This window comes from Diceros bicornis, chromosome 36 (assembly GCF_020826845.1).
Source record: "Diceros bicornis minor isolate mBicDic1 chromosome 36, mDicBic1.mat.cur, whole genome shotgun sequence".
Classification (NCBI taxonomy): domain Eukaryota; kingdom Metazoa; phylum Chordata; class Mammalia; order Perissodactyla; family Rhinocerotidae; genus Diceros; species Diceros bicornis.
The window spans coordinates 4,323,092-4,346,881 of NC_080775.1; the positions used below are offsets into that span (position 1 = coordinate 4,323,092).

Here is a 23,790-nt window from a genome sequence, read left to right on the forward strand (position 1 = left end):
AATCTACTCCTGAAGATTATAATTGTTTTCAGAGCTGGAAATGATAAGCTGTTTTTTTTTTTCCCATTCAAACCCACTCCACCACCCCCTCTCTTTTTGAAAACACCTCAGGTGATTAGTTCACAGAAGTAGAATGCGTGACCATCCACAATACTTGATTCCATTGGCTTGCTGAAGTTTCGGAATTCTTAACATTAAAATGGTCCTTAGAGTGAAAAGCTTTTCTTAGAAGGCCTTTACTTCTCCTTAATCAGATTTCAGAGTTTATGACCAAGAACTTTGGAGCCAGCCAGACTGGGTCAGATCCAACCCTGGCACTGATTAACTGTGACCTTGGGAAAATTATATACTCTTAAGCATAAGGGTCCTCATCCATACTAATGATGGAATAGTATAATCCATCTCATCTAGTTATCATCAGGATTAAATAAGATAAGCATATAGAGCAATTACTCAATAAAGTGTGCTTAGTGTTTGTATTAATATTTCATTATCATGAATAAAATAACCATGCAGTATAGAAACCAGACACAGGAAAGGCATTTTATGAACCTCTTTATCCCTGATGATGAACCATATCCCTGATAATGGCAAAGTGAGGTAACAAAGATAAGAAATAGCTAACAAGAGACAGTTAGGATGGACCTCTAGACTGAGCAAGCATGGCCTGCTGATTAACTTCCTGAGTTGCTTTTTAATGTCTGAATCCAAAGGAGGCAAAAGAGAACAATGAAGGAAGAGGGGAAGAAGGGTGCCAGCCCTTTAAATCCCCTGGAAGTCGCTTCAGCTGGTCTGGGAGGGGCTTGCAACAACAAGCAGAAGTGAAACAACAATGGCTGCTGGTCTCTTTGCACGTCTGTGATCAGAGGTACCTGACAGTGATCACAGCACAGATCCCTGATATGTGGAGGACAGAATCCTCTTTGCGTACCCTGGCTCCTTCAAGTTGTGTGCAAGCTACCTCAGGAACATGTACACAGCTGCCTGCCAAGGAACTGGGGGTTGGAGATGGGTAGCTGCTACTGAGCTAAGAGCTGTAATTGACTGCACTTGACTGAAATTTACCACTTAAGCCTTCCCCTGGAAGCTGCAAGCCTTCGATAGACTCCAGAGTTCCAAAATAGTTACATCAGACAGATTCTTCCCAGGCAAATGTTGTCTAGGTGGGGAGATATGGTACATGGGACTAACTGAGAATTTCGTTAAAATGAAGATTCTGATTTGGTGGGTCTGGGTTGCAGCCTAAGGTTCTAGATTTCTAATAAGCCCCCAGATTATTCTGATTCTATCTTTCTGCAGACCACACATTGAGAATTAAAGTATTACCTCAAACTGGTTGCCTTCTGGAGAGAAAAAAGGGGAAACACATGGGACATGTCTGAATATCTAATTTGAATGCTTATGTATCTGTTGAGACATTTGTTTCTCCTCTTCTTCCAAAAGTAAAGACTCAGGTAACAGAATCATCCATCTATCCATCCATTCTTCCACCCACTCATTCAATCACCAATACGTTTATCCTTCCATCTACCCATTCATCATTCACCCTTCTATCAGCCCATTTATTCAACCATTCATTCATCCATCCATCCATCCATCCATCCATCCATCCTTTCTTCCAATCATCCATCCATCCATCTATCTATCCATCCAAGAAACATTCACTGAGCCTCTTCCATGTACAAGGGGCTGTTCTGGGCCCCGGATTTAAAATCTATACCCTAGTTAACCATTACTTCTGATAGAGAAAAATATAACATAGACACCTAAATAAATGCATGAAAAAGATCATTTTAGAATGTAATGACTGCCATAAAGAAAATAAATCAGCAAAAAGCAATAGAGACTGATAGTGAGACAGGTAGCTAGGTAGACAAGAGCAGGGAATCATAGCTGGAGACCTCCCTACATCAAAGAAGCGTCTTGCTGGCATCCCACAAGATACAAATAATACCAGAGTCTGTGACCTTCAACCAACACGATAAAAATAATGAGTGCAGAAAACAAAGGCTTCTGCTCTACACTTCTAGAGGACATTGACTTTTCTTTAATTTACATACAAATTGCATATACATTAGCCCCCAATGCAGGGGGCGGGGGCGGGGATGACTGCCATGACAGTTCCGGAGATTCCCATAGAAGGTCAAGAATTCCCCCTCCCAACGTGTGGGTGGAGGAAAAATTGTTATTGGCGGATAATCAGATAATGCAAATCTCCTCTAAACAGCCCAAATGAAAATTAAACTAACCCAAGACTCGGGGCAGATGCGTTCTCTGGCACTGCCGGCTCCTCGCTTGGAGTGTATCTGACCTTTCCTCTAATAACTCTTTGCTTGCTTCCTATTGCCGTTGTCTCGGTGTCTGAATTCCTCTCTTATGCTGACCAAGAACCTGGGTGATTGGACTCTCCAGTCCGATTACAATAGCAGCAATGTGTCAACCACTTGGATTCTCAGAACTGGACTTGGATCTGTGTAAACTTATGCAGGTGACTTGACGGGTCATGCTGCATGTTCCTCCTCTTACATCCTTTTTGAAATGCAGGGATGATTGAATGAGATGATCCTCGGAAGGATTTAGCAACATACTGAAAGCACTCGATAAGTGTTTGCTGTTATGCTTTTCTGAGGAGGTGATATTTGCAAACCGCATTCTGCAGTTTGAAAGGCCTCTCAAACAGAGATAAGAATTTATGAAAATGTAAAAACATCTAATATGCCCAGAGACTAGAGAGCAGGGAACCAATTGAAAAATTTGATGTTTCAGAAAATGCAGGATGAATATGGCTGGAAATGGGATTTTAAAGGTAGCTAAGATGATAGAGTTGGATAAAGAAGGACAATTGTGTCTCATATTAGAGAGTCTGGCTGTTATCCTGATCTCTCCGCCTGTGGTTTTCAAACTTCGATGGGTAAAATAACACAATACCTTGTCCTCACCCCAGAGTTTCTCACACATTTTCATTTTAAGAAGATTTTAAAGTAAATTTTCCTTTGGACAAAAGGAAGCCAGCGGAGTTTTTAAAGCAGCGAAATATGCAAAATTCTATAAGCCCAAATGTAATAGTGCTAATATAATTATAAACTGTAAGAGAAATTCCAAAATTTCACCTATAGTGAGGCACAAACAAAAATTAGATGGCTTTGGAGGGGGTACTAGAAACACATTTTGAGCAGACCAGAGTAAATTATAATAGCAATGTTGATAAAGGACGCATGTACAAGTAAAATTAGCCATGGACCAATAGTTAAAACTAGCAGAGAATTCAAATAGAAATTGTCTGGCTGCACAGAGAAATTCTGGAGATTGAACTCTCGGGGTATGTGGTCACCTGAAGGAACTGGGGGAAGGCATAGCATGTCAGCCAGCCCGACATCTTCATCTCAGAAACACGAAAATTATCTTTGCAAGTTTAAAAATCAACATTACTTTCTGATTTTGAGCAGATCACTTTGCCAGAGATATTTCACCTCCCCTAGATCAGAGATCCTGCGTATAATAAAGATGTTCACTTCAGAAGAACAAATCGGCTTTGGAGAACACATGGATGAAAAGACCCTCCTCCAAGGCTAGGAATCACCATCATCTCTGTATGTCAACCTTACAATACACCAGTTGATTAATTAATAAGACACAGGGCACGTGGAAACAATTAATCAAGATTCCTAGTCACATGTAAAAGAGCCATTGAATGGATCCATCTGGCAGAAGACCTTCCACTCTCCTTGAAGACGAATCCGCCACCTGCTGCTTCGTCAAACGGGAGTAGCTACCATTTAAAACTATCTATAAAGACGCCTCTGTGTGAGTGTTTTTCTGTATCTAAATCTGTAATGAATCATAAATAATTTGAAAATGTATTGAAATCTGACTTATAAATATGATATGTTGAAATCAGACATAAATAAATTGAAATCAGACTTCTGTGTTCACCAGTATCTAAGTCAAGTTCTTGCACTTAACTTTTCCTATTTTGTTGGATAGTGGCATTGCCATCTTTGCTTTTGTAAGGAGAAAATTCTGATACCAGTGTGGCGGATAGATTGGAAAGGCAAGAACGGTAGTATTCTGATAAAGGAAAAAAAAAACAAGTCCTAATTCGTAGAGTTTGTGGATTTCCATCACGTAAATACCCCCACTATGGTGAATTTCAAGCTAGCAATCCTTTGACAACCAGCTCACAAAATTCGTGACCTTTCGGCAGTGGGCTCCTCAACACCAATCCAAGCTGGCTCCAGGACTCCACTGGATAGGAGCACACAGTCAGGAGGACAGGTGTTATGTGTTATGAAATAACACAAGCTGTTGAAGACTAGTGGCAAGTGACAAAGCTAGTGCAATGGCATTAGAATGGGAGAAAGCATCTAGATTTGATAGATATTTCTGAGATTAATAGATAAAATTTGGTAATTGATTGAATGTGAGAGTAAAAAAAAAAATGATGAATCACAGGGAAATACCACAGTTTTTTAACGTGAAAGATTGACTTGGTGGTGACTGTGATTATCAAAATGGGGCAGAAAGTTTGGGAAAGAAGGGTTCAGTTTCATTTTCAATATTTTAACTTCATTAAGCTCTACATGTGATGGTCTAGGCTTGGGAGAGAGGACTCAGCTATGAGATGCTTTAACATGTAACCAGCATATAGATATTTTAATTACTCTGTAAACTTATCTATCTAGCAATTTTAATAAACATTTCTAAGAAAATATATTCGATGCACTAGGTTTTTCTTCCTACAGGTAAATTTACCCTTTACTTTCTGATTTAAAATTAGTACCATCTTCTACTCAACTCCCAAACTAGACCTTGAAGTGTCCTTGAGTTTTTCATCTCTGTGGTCTCATCCCATCAAGGTGACCATTACTTCCTTTGATTCTGTAAATAAACTAGTCACGGATTTACTCCCTCCTCTCCACATCAAATGTACTATTTTAATAATCACTCATTTCAGCCATAATCATTGGTTGGGGTCTGAGTATCTTCCCCCTCAATCCATGTTGCACATTTCTGCCAGAATTAATTTCTTTTAAATGTTATGATGTCCTTCTTAGGAAAGTTGTGTTATTTGAAACATAAGTCTGGCCAGGATGATGAAGCAATTTGAAATAGAGCATAGGAGAAAGGCTAGATGAACTAAAGTTTTTAGCCTGGATAAGAGAAGACTGAGGTGCAGAGGCATAGGAAACGAGAAGGAGAATATGTGGCAGTTGTCATAAAGCATTAAAAAAAACGTCATATGAATGAGTTAGCAATCCGTGGGTCCAAAGGAACAAATCTGGAGGTAATTGGGAGGCAATAGTGAAAAGGATTTGGGTTTTGTGCCAGGGGCTGTCAATCAGAGCTGGTAAAAAGTGGATCAGAGTGCCTTGGCAGGGGAGGTATTTAGAGGACTGGATAATCACCCAGGAAAGTTATTTGCAAAAAAATACTAGCAGTCAAGGAGTGTCATGCTGAAAGACCTTTAAAGGTCTATTCAGATGGAGGGCTTGGTGAGTCTCTGAAATCAATTTTCTCAACAAACCTGTTGTTCTTCCCTAATGAACATGTTCATGTTTTCCCCAAGCACTTTAAGGAAAGACTGAGCTTGTGAGCCACTAACACTAAGTAAGAAACATTAATTTTCTCTTTGGCAATAGATTTATGTTGAATAAAGGTGCCTTGATGCTAATGGAGAGAATATGTGCTTTCCAGTTTGATACATACAGAAAGCTCATTAGTTCTAAAATTAGACATAAGCTTTTGTGTTGGAGGGACTCCAAGTTTGACTAATACATCCAAAGATATCCTTGTTAGAAAAAAAAATGATGGAGAATTCTATTTTTCTACTTTGTGCGGGGTGGGGCTAGAGTGGGAAAAACACATGCTCTTTTATATCAGCTAATTCCATCTGTCCACAGTTATTGGGTAGGTGTGCCAATCTAATGACACTAAGCACACAGCAGGTATGCAACTGATGCGTTTAGTTTAATAGAATACTTCTTACTTGGCAGAGGTGAATCAGTTAGCAAATTCTCAGAGCATCTTGATTCAAATCAGCTGCTATACTTTTCTCCATGGCATGCTCCCCAGAAATGAAGCAGTGGCCAATGATATGTCATTTTGTGTCAACAAAGTTTTATTGAGCACCTACTAGGTTCAAGAATAAGTAAACAAAGATAAACAGTATGCTGCGTTCAAATTTCTGCTTTCAAGGAACTTAGTCTTGACAAAGAGACAAATTTCAATAAGTAGCAGAGATGTCATTATCACTGCTCAAAAAGCCTATTATTTAGCATAAATTCTTCCAGCACTGTTAAAAAATAACTACTTGAATAGTTCAAAGGTTTCTAAATTACATTGCTTAAAAACATTCAGTAATTTTAAATAAAATAGTAGAGTAGTACTTCCCCATATATTCCCTCTCCATTAATATCAGAATAAATTGTAAAAAATAATTTGTTAGAAGTTTTATATATTTTAATTAATAATAAACAATATTAAATATCAATGAAAATATTTCAAGATATTTAAAATATTAATTTTTTATTTAAAAACACAAGTAATTATTACCTATAGGGAATCTCCAAATTCAAGTATTCCCATCATAATCTACTAGACAGATTCCCCCTTCACTGTTATCAACAGCTAGAGGATGACACCATCAGACTTACCAGCAGGAAAAGTGATGAACTGAGAGGCCAACAACACTTACTCCTGTGGAACGAACTTGAGGACCCTCAGATCAAGAGTAGGTGGGTAAAATGATGTACAGTTGATATTTAGTTACAAGCTAAATAACGACTGATACTACACTAGGATTTCACTATCAAAACTGCTTGACTTTCCTTCCTTTCTCCCAATATTTCTTTAACGACTTGAATGTAAAAGAGGTTGTTCTCCTATTATAACTCTAATTTACAGAGCTACATTAACAAAAACTCTATGACATTATAGTCACTCAAAAATGCACTGTTGATTGTGTTTTAGATATTGTTAATTTGTTGAGAAGAAAGTTGATAATAGTGGTGATTAGGGACCACCATAGCAAAGCAGCAATAGACAAGATACCTAGAGATGGGTAAAAGGAAAAAATATTCATATATAGAATTTTTTCCTCAAAAAATCCACTTGGAGTTAAACTCAACAACATCATCAGTCAACTAGATAAAATTGACATCTACAGACTACTTCATCAAACAACAGCAGAATTCACATTCTTATTAAGCTCACATGGAACATTCACCAAGATAGTCCACATTCTGCGCCATAAAGACACCTTAAAAAATTTAAAAGAATAGGAATCACACAATGCCTGCTCTCAGACCACAGTGAAATTAAAGTAGAAATCAATAACAAAAAGATATCTGGCAAATCCCTAAATACATAGAGATTAAATAAGACACTTCTAAACAACACGTGGGTCAAAGAAGAAATCTCAAGAGAAATTAAAAAATATTTTGAACTAAATGGAAATTAAAACACTACTTTTCAAAATCTGTGGGATGCATTGATTAAATCCAAAATAAGCAAGGAAAAGAATGAATAAGAATTAGAGCAGAAATTAATGAAATTGCAAACAGGAAATCATAGAGAAACTCAATGAAACCAAAAGCTGGTTCTTTGAAAATACAATATAATTGATAAGGATCTAACCAGGCTAACTAAGAAAAAAAGAGAGAGGACACAAATTACTAATGTCATAACTGAAAGAAGGGACATCACTATAGAGCCCATGGACATTAAAAAGATAATAAAGGAATACTATGACTAACTCTATGCCCAGAAATTTGATAAACCTAGATGAAATGGAGCAATTCTTTGAAAGACAATCTACCAAAACTCGTACAAAGAAGAAATAGACAATCTGAAAATTCCTATCTATTCAGTCTGTAATAATATAGATATATAATAGATTGAATACGTATTAAAGAAATTGAATCAATAATTAATAACCATCGAAACTGCACCAAGCTCATATGGGTTCACTGGTGAGGTCTACTAGACATTAAGGAAGAAGATCTATCAGTTTCCTACAATCTCTGTCAGAGGATAAAAGCAGAGGGAATACTTCAAACTCATTCTATGAGGCCAGCATTACCTTAGTACCAAAATCAAATATATTACAAGAAAAGAAAATGACAGATCAATATCATAAACACAAATGTAAAAATCCTCAGCAAAACAGTATCAAATTGAATCCAATGGTGTATAAAAATAATTATATACCATGACCAAGTGGGATTTGTCCAGATATACAAGGTTGGTTCAAAATCCAGAATGCTTAAAAGACCAAATGCTGGCAAGGTGGAGCAAGGGTGTTGAGGATGGTGAGGATGTGGAGCAACAGGAACTCACATTCACTGCTGGTGGGGGTGAAAAATGCTACAGCCACTTTGGAAGACAGTTTGGTGGTTTCTTACAAAACTAAACATGCTCTTCTGTACAATCCAGCAATTGTGCTCTTTGATATTCACCCAAAGGATTTGAAAATTTATATCCACACAAAAATCCATACACAGATATTCATAGCAGCTTTATTCATAATTGCCAAAATCTGGAAGCAACCAAGATGTCCTTCAGTAGGTAAATGGATGAATAAACAGACAATGGAGTATTATTCAATGCTAAAAAGAAATTTGCTATCAAGCAATGGAAAATCAAGGAGGAACCTTAAATACATATTACTAAGTGAAAGAAGCCAATCTGAAAGGCTCCAACTGTGTGATTCCAACCATATAACATTCCAGAAAAAGTAAAACTACAGGGGTCAGCCCTGTGGCCTAGTGGTTAAGTTTGGCATGCTCTGCTTTTGCGGCCTGAGTTCGGTTCCCAGGCACGGACTTATACCACTTGTCAGTGGCCACGCTGTGCCAGTGACCCACGTACAAAATGGAGGAAGACTGGCACAGATGTTAGCTCAGGGCAAATCTTCCTCAGCAAAAAAAAAAAAGAAAGTAAAACTGTGGAGACAATAAAAAAGATCAAGAGTTGCCAGGGATTGGGGAGAGAGGAGTGAAGAATATGCAGATACAGAGGATTTTTGGGTCAGTGAAAATACTCTGTATTACGACATTATGATAAATACATGTCGTTGTACATTTGTCCAGACCCATATAATATATACACCAAGAGTGAATCTTAATGTAAACTATGGACTTTGGGTGATTATGATGTGTCAACGTAGGTTCATAAGTTGTAACGAATGCACCATCTAGCAGGGGATGTTGATAATAAGGGGGAAGCTGGGCATGTGTCTGGGCAGATGGTGTATGGGAAATCTCTGTACCTTCTCAATTTTATTGTAAACTTAAAACTGCTCTAAAAAAATAAAATCTTAAAAACAAGCAAACAAAAATACACCTTTGTCAAATCTTAACATTAATAACATTTGTGTTGGCTAGGATGTTAAATAATAAATAAATTTTAAGTGCAGGAAAAAATCCTCCTGGAATTTTGATAGGACGTAAATGGAATTGACAATATAATGTATGGGTAATCATCATTTAATAACACTAGTAACTAATAATAATGCTAACTAATCATGGAATGTCTCTCCATCTTTAAGTTCCTTCAATAAATAAAAGAATTTTTTCTCCAGAGAGATCTTTGTCTTCTTTCTTTAGTCAATTCTTTGGAATGTTATAGTTTTTACTGTTTTTACTGTCATTTAGTATTCTATTTTCCACTTTTTTACTGCTAGTGTAGATAAGTACCATTATTTTTTGTAACTTTATTGTTAGATGACCTTGATAAACTCTTTTATTTATTCTAATTGGTTTCATTCTTTGGCTTTAGTATGTAGATGACCATATCAACCTACAAATAATGGCTATTCTAACTCTTCCTTTCTATCACAGAAACAGAGATAGTGAACAATTTTGACTTGTTTCTAATCATAAAATAAGTAAGTCAGAAGTTTTGGACAATATATAATATTTACTGTATTTTTTTCTTTGGTTTATAACCAAATTAAGGAATTTTCTAAATCTAATTGTGAGAAAATATCTCAACCAAATTGAGGGACATTCTACAAAAATAACTGTCCCATGAGTGTCAAGAATTGTGAGGGTTGAGATTTTGCTTTACTTGTAAGCTAACATGTTAGCTGGCCACAATTTCATGGATGTAGAAGTGACACAGATTTCTGAATCCAAACGAGTTTTTTTTTTTGCTGAGGAAGAAAAACTGGGCCGCCGAAGCAGAGTGCAGGAACTTAACCACTACGTCACCCGGCCGGCCCCAAAATGGTTTTTACAGTTGGCCTTTATGAAGCAATATTTCAAAGGCTTTCTATGGCTGAGATTATAAGTATTATGACCTTATTTTCCGTAACAATTCGGTTCACTATAAAATTAGAGATTCAGTTTTACTTTTTCCAAGTTTTACAATATTACTTTATTATTTTCTTTCATTCAGTTTTGTCAATCTGATTTTCACCTTTGTAGATGGTCCCCTCTACATCTCTGAATGCATTTAAATGATCGTTGGAGAAGATATTTTCAATTTTATTATAATAGGTTCTCATGTAGTTTTTTTTTTCAGTTCCTTACAGTAATCTATAAGCCACTTAAATCAGATGACTTGCATCTTTTTTAAAACACAGTTTTCAAAATATGGTCTCCAGAGTGTTGAACTTTGTTAGAAATGCAAATTCTTGGGCCCAACACCAGACTTAATGAATCAGAAACTCTGAGGGTCTGGTGGTCACTGTGGCCTGGGCTTTAGCAGGTGGTTCTGATGCCTTGTCATGTTCGAATCCCGCCGCTTGAAGGGACAAGAAGTCTGTCATCCCATTTTCCTCAAATATTTCCTCTTCTCCTTTCTTGCCTCCAACTTTATTGAGTGATAAATGACAAACAAAATTGTATATAGTTAAGATGTGGCATGTGATGATTTGATATATATATCTATACATTGTGAAATGATTACCACAAACAAGCTAATTAACACAGCCATAAAAATGAAGGACATCCTGTCATTTGCAACAGTATGAATGGACCTGGAGGACGTTGTGCTAAGTGAGATAAGCCAGACACAGAAAGACAAATACTGCATGATCCCACTTATATGTGGAATCTAAAAGAGTGGAACTCACAGAACCAAAGGAGAAGGGTGGTTACCAAGGGCTGGGGGTATGGGGGAAACGGGGAGATGTTGGTCAAAGGGTACAAACTTCCAGTTATAAGAGAAGTTCCAGGGATCTAGTGAACAACATGGTGACTATAATTAACAATATTATATTTATTACATGCTTGAAAGTTGCTAAGAGAGTAGATCTCACGTGTTCCTCTTCTCCTTTAGTTTTTCTTTTATTAGAGGACTGCTGTTATCCAGATGTTGATCTTTCTTTTTGTGAATGTTTGTCTCTTTCTGCTACTTTATCCAAGGCTTCCTCAATTGACTCGTTCACCTCAATCATTCTTCAGCTTTATCAACTTTACTTTTTTCCAGGGCTTGTTCCTTTATTTCAACTCCTATATATTGTGCCTAATAGTTCTGTTTGATATTTTATAAATTCTTATCTTTCTCGGATGAAAAATGTCCTTTATCTTTTTAAGGATTTTTGATTTTAAATTCCCTCTCTTTCACAACGCTTTGGCCTCATGTGGTATATGTTAGATCATGCGTTGTCGTTTTTGTCATGGTTGTAATCCACAGGATTTTAGTCATTGGCCCATGAGCTTGTCTTCTCTGGGGCTCTCACCACCATGTCTGTACAGTATGTTGGGAAGGGGTCAAAGGCAGGCCCGGGTTTGTGTGCCTCCAAGAGAGATTAATGGAGGCCAAAGTAGGATGTGCCAAAGAACACAGACCCAGTGCTCACCACCTATCTCCAGTATGATGTGCCTGTCTAGCCAGTGTTTTATTTGCATACTTTTCAGGGAATGCAGAACTAACAGGCAAATTTCTTTAGTTTGGGTTCCTCCAGCATTTTGTGTTTGGAAGGGAGGTTCTTCAGAAGTGAATGCCCACAGGCAGCTGATCAAACTGTCTTCATTAGCAACTTACCCTGGGATGACTTTTTCTTTCCAATTTATGTAATGACTAGTCAGCAATAACCAACCCAGTGTAAGACTGGGGACAAGTAAAAGTGGACTTCTTCCTCTCCTGCAATTTGTCTTTTCACTGCTGTGTCCGGGCAACGAATATAGCATCCTGTTCCCTGAAATCCATACACACAACGTCTGTGTCAGGCCTTGTTGTCCCCCAGGGTTTTCACTGTGTGTGTGTGCATGTGTGGGTGTGTGTGGGTGTGGGTGGGTGTGTTGCTCAGACCATGTTTTCCTCCAACTCTGTAGCTTCTTCAAGGCTGATTTGGGAGAGGAACACTCTGGCAGCCTCTGCTAATTCACTGTTTTAGCCCTGTGTTATCTTCTTGAAATATGGATTCAATTGTTTTACTGTCCTATCTAAAAGCATCAAAATACTGTCCTTTCCCAATGAAGCCAAACTCCTCAGCAGGGAACGTGGGGATTTTCATAACCTAGGCCCAAGCAGCTCCTATGCCTCACATCCTGCTGCGCTCCTTCAGTTACCATCTTATCTAGTCACTCGCATTTTCTTACGTTCCCTGATGTGTCGCGGTCTATCCTATCTTCTTGTCTTTGCAAGAGCTATCTGTTCTTTGCAATATTCCCTTCTCTCTCTCTTTATTTGGCAAAAGTATATCCAGTTTTTAAGACAGAAGTCAAACTTTTTGTTTTGTGAAATATCACCTCTTAGAGTAGAATTATCCTTTTCTTTCTTTATGTGGTCAGAAGGTGGAAAGAATACCATGTATAACTTTCTTGCTTAGGTTTGTAGATATTGCTAAAACTGAACTATTGTTAAACTGAACCATAAATTTCTGTTAATGCATAAGCATCAAGTAGATTCAGCTCCTCAATTTACAAGTGCTGGTCTGTAATCTTTTAAGTATTCGTTACTCTTGCTTGAACCGGGATCAACCGATCAACACATTTCTAAAAATTAATAGACAAACCAAAATTAGGCAGATGTTGGATGATTGAAGGTAGCTCATTTTAATAAAAGAAGTGTTTTTAAAAATTGAAGTAGGCGCCTTGAGTATAAGTTCTCTCAGTAACTCCTATCAGTTACAATTCCAAATAAATCCACTTCTCTACAATCTCTGCTGATGCTAGATTTAGTCACTATCATCTCTTACCTGTGCTACATAAAGTAGCTGATAAATGATGTGACTGCCAAGAGTCTGCTTCTTTACAATTCATTTTTCACATGGCAGATGGTGTGAATTTTCCAGAAGGAAAATGTGACCATTCAATTTTCTTTCTTTACGTTTTTTTGTGGTCTTCAACGCACTGAGAACAGAATCTTCGAGGACCCTGAATGACTTGACTCTAGATATGCTGGTTTACTATCAGTTTCTCAAAACTCTTAGCAATTTTCTGCTTCGAGGCCTTTGCACCTTCTATTCCTTCTGTCTGGAATGTTCTTTCCCCAGCTATTCACATGTGTGGCTTCTTATCTTGGGTCAAGTTTCAGTTTAACTGTTAGTTTCTCTGAGAGGCTATGTTGAAAACTCAGCTGTATCTGGTTTGTCCTTCAGGACACTTCGTAGTAATTCATAGTCCATCGAGTCCCTTCATGTGCTCCATCAGTATTATGTGGTGGTCACCCTGCTCACGTATTTGTGTTTTGGTTTGTCTTTTCAATCTAGAATAGATAATCCGTAAGAGCAGAGAAGAACCTGTTTGACTTCTTTATTATTATAACCCCAGTGACAGCCACAGTGAATAGCACATAGATAGTCTTAAAGTCTAATGAAATTGTTTTTTGTTGAATAAATATGTGATACTTCATTGCTCAGAAGGTTTGGAAAACTATCTTTCCACTATCTTTTCTACATATTTAACAATGACCATGTTTTATCCTTTATGTTATCTATTATATTTTCTGGAATAGAAAAAAACATCCAATATTTTGGCTATCTATTAAGCTAAGTAGGAAAGAGTTAGTGAGCAATGAAATATTGTGACTATCTCAGGGAGTGATCTGTCTCTAAGTGCTTAGCGTATCTGTCTGATACGCAGAAGGCTGCCAAAATATTATGTGAGTAAATATGAGACACATTATAAATTATTAAATATTACCTTTTCAACTTACTATAGAATTCTTGACCACCAATCACTTCAAATTGTATTTGTTAAGAAGAACAACCATGGGTTTTCAGAAACTTTTCTGTAATCTCTTGCGAAGTTCTGTTCTCTTGATTAACAACTTCCTTGTTGAATATTGCTTGTCACATTATCAAACGTTTCTTTTGCTATTAAATATTGCAACTATATCTGGGGTATGTCAAATTCAAAGCAGAAATATATCTGTTACACCCTTTCTTGTTCCTTGTATTAATTAAGACCAAAAAGTGCCAGGCGCAGCATTGGCTTTCATACATGTATTGAAATGATCTACGAAACCCATAACTGACCACTTTTGTTGTTTCTTTAGAAGTTTTATTTCTTTCCAGACAGGGATCCAGGAGCCAGAGAAATGCAACACTGGAAATAGTTCTTGATTATGCATGATTATGACAACACAATGAAGACCAGTGGCTTTGATGGAGAAGAAAGTTCTAGTATTTTCCTTTAGGAATTCAACAGCATGTTTAACATTTATAACTTGGGAGTCACTTTTTCTTTAACAAACAAAATTGTTTATTGATGCACTCTGGGCATAGAAAAGGCTGTTCATTTATCTTCAATAACTCTGTGATTTATGGAGTGGAATAAAATACTTATTAATCATTTGAGTTCAGGATATGAAATAATTTTTCAACTTGTCCAGATGAGCCTGTCCAGTTAAATTCCATCATCAATTGTAAGAGATAGTAGAAACTTGGCCTTGAATGTCAATCTGTCTTCAGACACAGTTTTAATTTCAGCCTCTACCAGTACATCAGTGACTTGACAGTGAATTATGAATTTTTACTCTCTCAGCTGGACATGTTGCCCACAGATTTTCTGATAACATGACCATATTCCGGAGGAATTATTTTAGATAAATGTGATTGTTTTAATGAAAATAAAAATCTCTCTTCTTTTGTACTATGTGAAAGCTGTGTGTGTAAAATGAGTCATATGATATATAAAATAGTAATTGTGTTCATTGTGCATTTCTCTCTTTTGAAAATCCCACACTGCATACTAAAAATCAATTTTCATCAGTGAAGAAGAAAATATATAACAAAGTATCACCATTCTACTAGTAATTCCTATAGGCCAAAGGCAAACTCCCTTGTCAGTTTACTTCCCAAAGTAACAGTTTAAATGGCAAGAATACATTTAAATACACAGTTTGATGTGATCGCTGTAGAACACAGAAAAGAAAATCAATTAAATTTATTGCCCAACACTGATGAGAACACAGAAAAATAAAATAAAAATGCAGGATTTATTCCACAGAAGGAATTTAAGGTAAGTATCTTTTAATGACTGCTCATTCCAATGGAAATCAATGGCTGAAAATATTAAAAAAATAAAATAGATCAATTGATGCTGAATAAAGTCAGGAAAATTTATGAGGCTGTACCAATGGATACCTTGTGTGGCCTTTAAGGCAATGGCATTTGAAGTTCTGTTTTTACTCCCTGCCTAGGTCTATATAAGCCTCAAGAAGGCATTCTGTGTTGTTTTAAGGATAAAATTAGATTATGTATGTGCAGAATTTAGCGTGGTGTCTTGTGTATAGTAAGTAAGTAAGTGCTCAAGATAGGTGAGCTATTATTGGAGTTACTGTTAATAATAAATTATTTTGTATGCTATTTAATAACAGACTATTCAAATAACTACATATGAAAATATCCTTTCTGAATGTCATTTCTTTATTAAAAGGTGCTGGCTCTAAACCAGTGGTTCTTGATCAAGGGCGATTTTGTCCCCATAGATGATATTGACAATGTGTGGAGACATTTTTGATTTTCATGATGTGGATCCGGGGTGTTACAGGCGTCTAATGGATAGAGGCCAGGGATGCTGCTAAACATCCTACAATGCACAGGGCAGCCCCCACAACAGAGAATTATCCAGCCCAAAGTGTCAATAGTGCCGAGATTGAGAAATCCTGCTCTAAACCAGTGATGTGATTTCATTGCTTTCCTTAGCTGCTGTGACAACTGAGAAAACAGTCATAATGAAAACTGTCATATACCATTCCAGTTCTTCTCCTATCCCCTCATGGATGTTCCAAGCAAGCTGAGCTAGAGGGTGTAATAAGAGTGCTTAGAGACAGAAACAACTTTAAGAGAAAAGAATAGAGTTGATTAAATGAGCTTACTAGCCAAGAAAATTTAATTAAAGTCTCTTCCTCCAAATCACCACTGTGAGAGAATGCGGTGAAAGAGAACCCAAAAATTTAAAAAGCAAAAATTCAGAAATAAAGCTCCATACAAATATGATATCCCAACATTGGTCAGGAAGGTCTATGGCAATATGGAATGCATAGAAATGTACACATATAATTTGGAAAAAACACAAACAGAAATCCAAATTGGACCACAAAGCTGACTATTTTTGAGCTACTACTGTCTACGTGTACTGACTTAATCTGCTCAGGCTGCTATAAATGAACACCACAGATGGCCGGGTTTAAACAACAAGCATTTATTTCTCACAGTTCTGGAGGCCGGACGCCGGCAGACCCAGTGCCTGGTGAGACCCAGCTTCCTAGTCTGCAGAAGGGCGCCTCTTGCTGTGTCTTCACGTGGTGGAGAGAGATCATTTCTCTCATGTCTCTTCTAACAAGGACACTAATCCCATTTATGAGGGCTCCTCCCTCATGACCTAATCACCTCCAAGAGACCCCACTTCCTAATACCATCACGTCGGGGGTTAGGGCCTCAACATGTGAATTTGAGGGGATACAAACATTCAATCCATAGCATGCACCATAATCAATGCCATAAGAGAAAGTGAAAGTTAATATCAGAACCCCTCTGATATTTTTTTTTGTATAATTACTTTATACTAGATTATAAATTGGCTCATTGAGTGTTCAATAATTCTCAATTTTCCTGCTTGAGTAAACAAACTCATATAAGTATCATTAGAGATATTTCCCTGCCACCTGGGTCCCACCTGGCTATTAGGGTTATGCCTACCAGCATGAGTGGAAACGTACTGGAAAAGCTGAATGTGCAAGGTCTGTTCCAGGTTGTGCGTACAGACAGCTCTCTAGGCTGGATTTTTCACTCTCATTTATAAAGCTGAGCATTATTAGCTGTAAATAAAAAAATATTTTTAATAAATGCTGGTCATAAAGTAGGAGATGGTAGATGTACAAGAACCGAGAGGAGAACAAAGACACTTAAATGAGAAACAGCCTTAAATAATTTGTAAAATGTTATGCTTATGACCACCCCTGGCAGGGAGTAGGCCATTTCCATCATCTTACAGACTAGAAAAGTGAGGTTCAGAAAATTCAAGAAACTCATCCAAGTCACACAGCTAATGAGGGGTGAATTTCAATGTAGGTTTGTCCAGTCAAAGCCATGTTCTTTATTACTGGGCCATACTGCTTTTTCCACACACACAAACAGATATTTCCTCTTGAGATGGGCAGAGAAGAAAGGGGTAGATGAGGTTATACAGAGGTCAGGGGTTAGAGGGAACGGAACCAAAGGGAGGGAAGGGAACCAAAGTCAACTTGACTGTAAAGAGCAATGTGTGGCCATCTTGAAAGTTCATAGTTGTAGGAGGACAGGGATGCAGAGAAGAGCTTGAGGGGAGTGGAAAATCCTGGGACACACACAGTGCTCAAAGCAGTCACTGAAGTCCAGAGGGCTGTGCAGTGCAGTGGTGGGGGGCCAAGCAAGGTCAGAGCAGCACCATTGGTAGTGGTATCCATCAGACAGCAGATATGTAAGATAAGTTACCTGGGTTTTATGGATTCCACATACTTTCCCAATTCCACTGTGCCTGACATAATATTGCATAGACTATTGAGATGTTTCAGTGAAATAGTAAATTAATGGCATTTTCAAAATTTAAACATTAGAGATGGACTTTAAGGATTATTTTAAGTTATGAACACACACACACACACATATATATATATATATATATTTATATAGTTGTTGTTGAGGAAGATTGGCCTTGAGCTAACCTCCATGACTCTCTTGTTTTTTTTTTCTCGAGGAAGATCAGCCCTGAGCTAACATCCATGCCAATTCTCCTCTTTTTGCTGAATAAGACCGGCTCTGAGCTAACATCTATTGCCAATCCTCCTCCTTTTTTACCCCAAAGCCCCAGCAGATAGTTGTATGTCATAGTTGCACATCCTTCTAGTTGCTGTGCGTGGGATGCCCCCTCAGTATGGCCGGAGAAGCAGTGTGTCAGTGTGCGCCCAGGATCCTAACCCAGGCCGCCAGTATCGGAGCACATGCACTTAACAGCTAAGCCACAGGGCCGACCCCAACCGTGCCTCCATTTTTTGTATGTGAGACTCCATCACAGCATGGCCAGATGAGCAGTGTGCAGGTTCAAGCCCAGGAGTTAAACCCATGAACCCCGGGCCACCAAAGTGGAGCACACGCACCTAACCACTAGGCCGGCCCCCACACACATATATTTTTAACCTTGTCTTTTCCAAAAAATGATTTGTGGTGGAATAAGCATTCACACAATCGCATTCCTTTTCAACAGTGTTCTGGTGGATCAGCATGCAGACCTGATAGATGTTATTAGAGCTGATAAGATGCTCAAGAAGACACAGCTGTGATAAAAGCAGTGCTGAGAGTGAGAGAAACAAAAAAGTGTGGCTAGAAGCTCTCCAATTTTTCTCTTCTTTGTAGGGAGGTCAAAAAGTCTATCACGCAAGATTAAAATTTTAATTAAATATGTTTAAAATCTAGTTTTAAATGTAGTTTCACTATCCATTGAACACTTTGAATTCTCCAAGAAGATAATAAATCTCGGTTGCCATAGGAATTTCACTTCCTGAAATGTGATTAAAAGTAGGTTTTTGTTATCTGGCAAAACTCATTATCTGGATTAATTGTCAATAACGGTAGAGAGATTTCCTGTTCAAAGCCGTAAGAAGGAAGGAAATTAGCATTTGCTGGGTCACTATGAATGCCAACCACTGTTACTTACTTCTCAGGCATGGTCTTGTTGACTTTCTTTTCTTCTAAAACTTCAGGTGAGCATTATCACTCATTTTATATATGAAGAAATTGATACACAGAGATCAAGTATTTGTTTAAGAACACAGAGCCAAGAAAGCAGGAAGAGCCAAGGTCTGTGGCTCCAAAGTCTTTAAAATTGACACCATAGTCGATTGTTCTCTCCAATAATACTGAGAGGAATGCATGATTTATTTTCTAAAATGGAATTATCAATACTTAAACATACTACTTATTGAAGGTTGGAAGGATTCCATGGAGCAATACAATCTTTTAAAAATGTTAAAATGAATGTTTAAGATATTAAGCAAAGTTGCTGAAGGAACTATAACTTTGTTCTAGAATTACTGGGAAATATGACATCATGGATGACAGCGTCTGTACACAAGTGTTGTGGCCTCCATCGAAGAGAGTTTTAAGGGAAAGAAATCCTGGAAATGAAATTTCTGCTTCCTCGGTCCAGAGGGCTTATTGTTTCTTTGCCTTTAGCCTCACACGGTGACATCATTCTAATCAGAAAGGGAAGAACGCCTTGCCAAATTTAGCACGTATTTGAACTTTGTGATTTCATACATTAGAAATAATTCCAATCTTCAGAAGTCAGTCTGTGAACTATAAAATAAAAGAACATGACTTCCGTTTTCCAAGGAAACTGTGTCCCAACAGCTTCTTGGACCTCACACTTCCTCTACAAAGCCAGACTTCCGTGAGCAGTGTGAGACCATTAGAAACACACGTGCCAAACTGTCCCTGGACCTAACAGTTTCAAAGGAAACACTCAAGTGCTCCCATGATAAATACACCAATCTGGGGATTTGCATACACATCAAACAAGGCTAAAAACGAAGAATTTAACACCTTTACGGGAGTAGACATTCGTGTTCCTGAATTCTAAGGCTTAGTACTCACGTTAATGACTTTTTTTTAAAAACCAAGTCTAACTATAATTTAAGATAAAACATTCCCTTCCAAGCAGCTTCCAGGTTCTTCCAAGCAGCAAAGCCCCCTCAGAATGGGAAAAAACAAAGCAAAACACCTTGAGGGTGGAAAAAATCATTCTTTTCACATAGGCACTTCCATTTAGGTTTACCTGAAAGATGAGATAGGCTGGGATGGTTTTTATATAAGAAACGGCAATCAGGATTTTATGCGTGTCTTAGAGAAACTGAAATTGATTCACACTTGATAAATAGGGTGTCACGTGATACAAATACAATAAGAACTTACAAACTGTTGTATTTAAATATCAACACTTTATCAACCCATCTCCTAAGGAATTTGCACTCTGATTTATTTCCATGTTATTGGGCACTGATTGTAATTGTTTTTGTTTGTATTTGGGAATGCATGCAATCTCAAAACATTTACCCTAGAATCTTTTTCAGAGGGTTTGGTGTGACAATAGCTATTGTCCTCTTGATTTTATCTTTGCATATAATTTTATCCATGATCAATAGATCTGAAAAAAATTAAAGAAGTTTTGAAATCCATAATCTTATGCCCCAGTTCTTACTCCATGTATTCTTATATCAGCACTCTTAATTGTATAATAGCATCTTTGAGAACCCCTGGGTTCTGTTCACCTCATCGTAAGTGATCATTTCTGAAGGAATGCAGCTCCTCACCGTCAGAGATCGGTCCAGTTCCAGGGCATGATTACCATGCTTTGGCAAAAAGCAGTGAAGCTTTGAGTGTGTAGAAGATTTTAAATCAATCTAATCTTTCATAACAGCACAATTTCTCTTTTATTTTTCAAGTCCTCAAAGGATAAGGGATGGTTATTGAACTGAATATAAAGAGATCAGTAGATTGTTTTTCTAATTGGTTGTGTTTTCCTCTTTAGGCGGCTCTGATGTTTTTCTTCTGATTTGAATAGGATCTTTCAAGTAGGAGTGAGGGGAATGTGAGAGCCACAACGTTTGTGCATTTCTGTGCACCTCGGCTTTGTAAAGACAGGATTGTATTACTGTGACATTTAAGGAGGAAAAAACAAGCTGTTCTGAACTGTGTCGGTCTCAGCTGTAATCTATTTTTGGACCGTGGACTATAAGGATACTCCTGTTCACACAGAACTAGTGAGTTACCCTCTGGGGGGTTCTACCCTTACAGCTGCTTGGCAATAAACAAAGTCAGCAGAGAGAGAATAATTAAAAATTAACTGCACCCAATTGGCACCGCACTGGTTTCGTTTTTGCACACTTGTTTGATGAGGTGCTTTTGGAGTCTTTGTAACCGCCATATAAAATAAGGCCTCTGGTGATCAACAGCTCTGAAAAAAAGGAGGTGGCAGGGAGTCATCCACCTTGGTTGTCCTCAAATCCTCTTTCCCGGATTTTTACTTCTCAACCTTGTTGCGGTTTCATAACTCCTGGGGGGATATTGGACAAACAAAAAGCTGGTACTACCATCACCAGATCGAGAATCCAGAAGCTCTGATTTTCCTGCTAATCCTTAAATTGCTATGGAAACTTTCCTGGCTCTTTAGCTCAGCCAAGGCATGATTAGACAGCTTTCAGAGATGTGGTTTAACATTTGAATAAGAAAGAGAGAGAGAGACAGAGAGAAGCATACAAAACAGAGAAGCAATTTAGTTACTCATATAAATTTCTAAAGCAATTATTGGCCATGAATTTATTTAGCTCCACTCACAAGATTGATGGGTTATTGCTCCTGCTGAGTACCCAGTTTAAAAGGAGAGACCCATTCTGCGCGCCCTTTGTTATATCATTCCACGAAGGACCAGCTATCTACCCAGTGGCAAGTTGGTTATATTGGACTCTTCATAATGAAGAGGGACACTCTTTATTTTACAATACAGTAGTGAATTTTCCCTCACTTGCTGTAACAATTCTGCCAGAATCACCATACGTGGACTTTCAGAAAGTCTTCTTAACCACTTCCAACAAATACTTCATTTTATAGCAGAGAAAGGAGGCAGAGAGCTCACACCCATGACATCGACTGGCATTACCAGGAGCCTTATCATCCTAAAACAGCTGATAGAATGATAGATCGGCCAGGAGACAGCACACTCGAAGTTTGGGTTTCGGTTTCGGTCCTAGAGAATTCTGTTTGACTCTGATTGACAGCCAATGTGTTGTGTTGTCAACACCATGGTAAGAATTGGGAGCTGTTGGGAGCCAAGGTAAGAGCAGCCCCTCTCACTGTCATGTTAATAGGCCAGTAAAAGTATTTTGCTCCCCATTCCCACAGTCTTGGGCCTTACAGGGTTTAAAGGTTAATTTTGACCAAGAGAATAATGTTTCACCAGAGAACACAGTCACAGTTCTATCAAATTGTACGCCAGGTCAGCCCACATGGCCTGCCTGGGCTCCTTATACTGTTGAAAAACAGGTAGGAAATGTATTTGTACACAGTGCTTTTAGTGAGCATATAATATATACACATTATATGTAAATATAAAAACAGAGGCAAATTATATATACACAATAAAAATGCCTTGAAAGAAAAAGAGAGAAATGCCTCCTTGTTATTTGATTTAATAAATTTTAAGAATAAAAGACATAGTGTTTAGCTGCATATGATCTGTTTTCACAATGGGTTCTGCCATTTGTTAATAGTCTGGCGATGGACAACTAACATAATCACTTTTTGACTTGATTTCCTTGACTGCAAAATGGGACAATCGTAGTAGATATCTCTTAGGATTATTAAGAAGACTAAGTGACATAATTTATATAAAGTCATAATTCTCATGTGAAGTGCTTAGGGCCTCTTTCAAAGGAAATACTCAATAAAAATGATCTACTACCCTCATATATTTATAGAGATATATTTATGCACATATATGCATATACATATCAAACACTAACGATCGATATAGATAAAGTGACTATTTATCATGTATTTTTTGAATATTTTATTCCTAGGAAAATCACAGTGGAATTATAAACTTTCCTTAATAATGCTTTTCAATTTAAAATTTACAGTTTAAAAGTGACAGGCATGAAAGTAACAAATTGTTTTAGGTAGATGTAATATATCCTCTGAACAATGTCAAGAGAAACAGCCAAATATATTACTGTTTATGGAATTGAAACTTTAAACCTTTAATAGATGCTTAACTATTTTACATTCCCTATATTATCCCCAGAATGATTTTTCATTTTGTTCTCTAGATTCTTAAATATTAGTAATGATGTTAAAATTATCATTCCTAAAATGTTCTTGAGGTTATACATTTTGTCAACCTTCAACTTTCAGCCACATTTTTCTCACAGTTCTAGAATTTATAGGGCAGAATTTCCTAGGAACACATCTAGGGCCATTTTTTTTTTTAATGGTTATATGGCTTTTTTAAAAGTTTAGGTTGAACTTGGTACAGATTTTGTTTTAGTAAATCACTCCCTTAGAATGTCATTCCTGGGATGGCAGCTCTCTCAGCCCAGCCTTCTAACCCACGGACTGCCTTGATGTGAGAATTGTAGCACTATAATTAATCCTGAAGCACCCTGAAATACTCGTGATCATTTCATGGAATGTTTTTTAGCTGTATAATTCCTCCCACACTGGTGCTCAATCTGTGCATTTTCCGAATATGGTTGCCAAAGAAGAAATGCTGATGAAAATAAGCTTGAAATAGACAAGGGAAAAGGAAAGTAAGTGAATTTAAAAGTTTAATGAGAACCAAAATAACTGAATGGGGTTAGGAG

General features: G+C 37.5%; 1 pseudogene; it reads left to right on the forward strand.

The window, feature by feature from the left end:
• Positions 1 to 2,776: 2,776 nt before the first annotated feature.
• The window catches only part of LOC131398874 (eukaryotic translation initiation factor 2A-like), a 67,528-nt pseudogene continuing 46,514 nt past the window's right edge, over positions 2,777 to 23,790 (forward strand).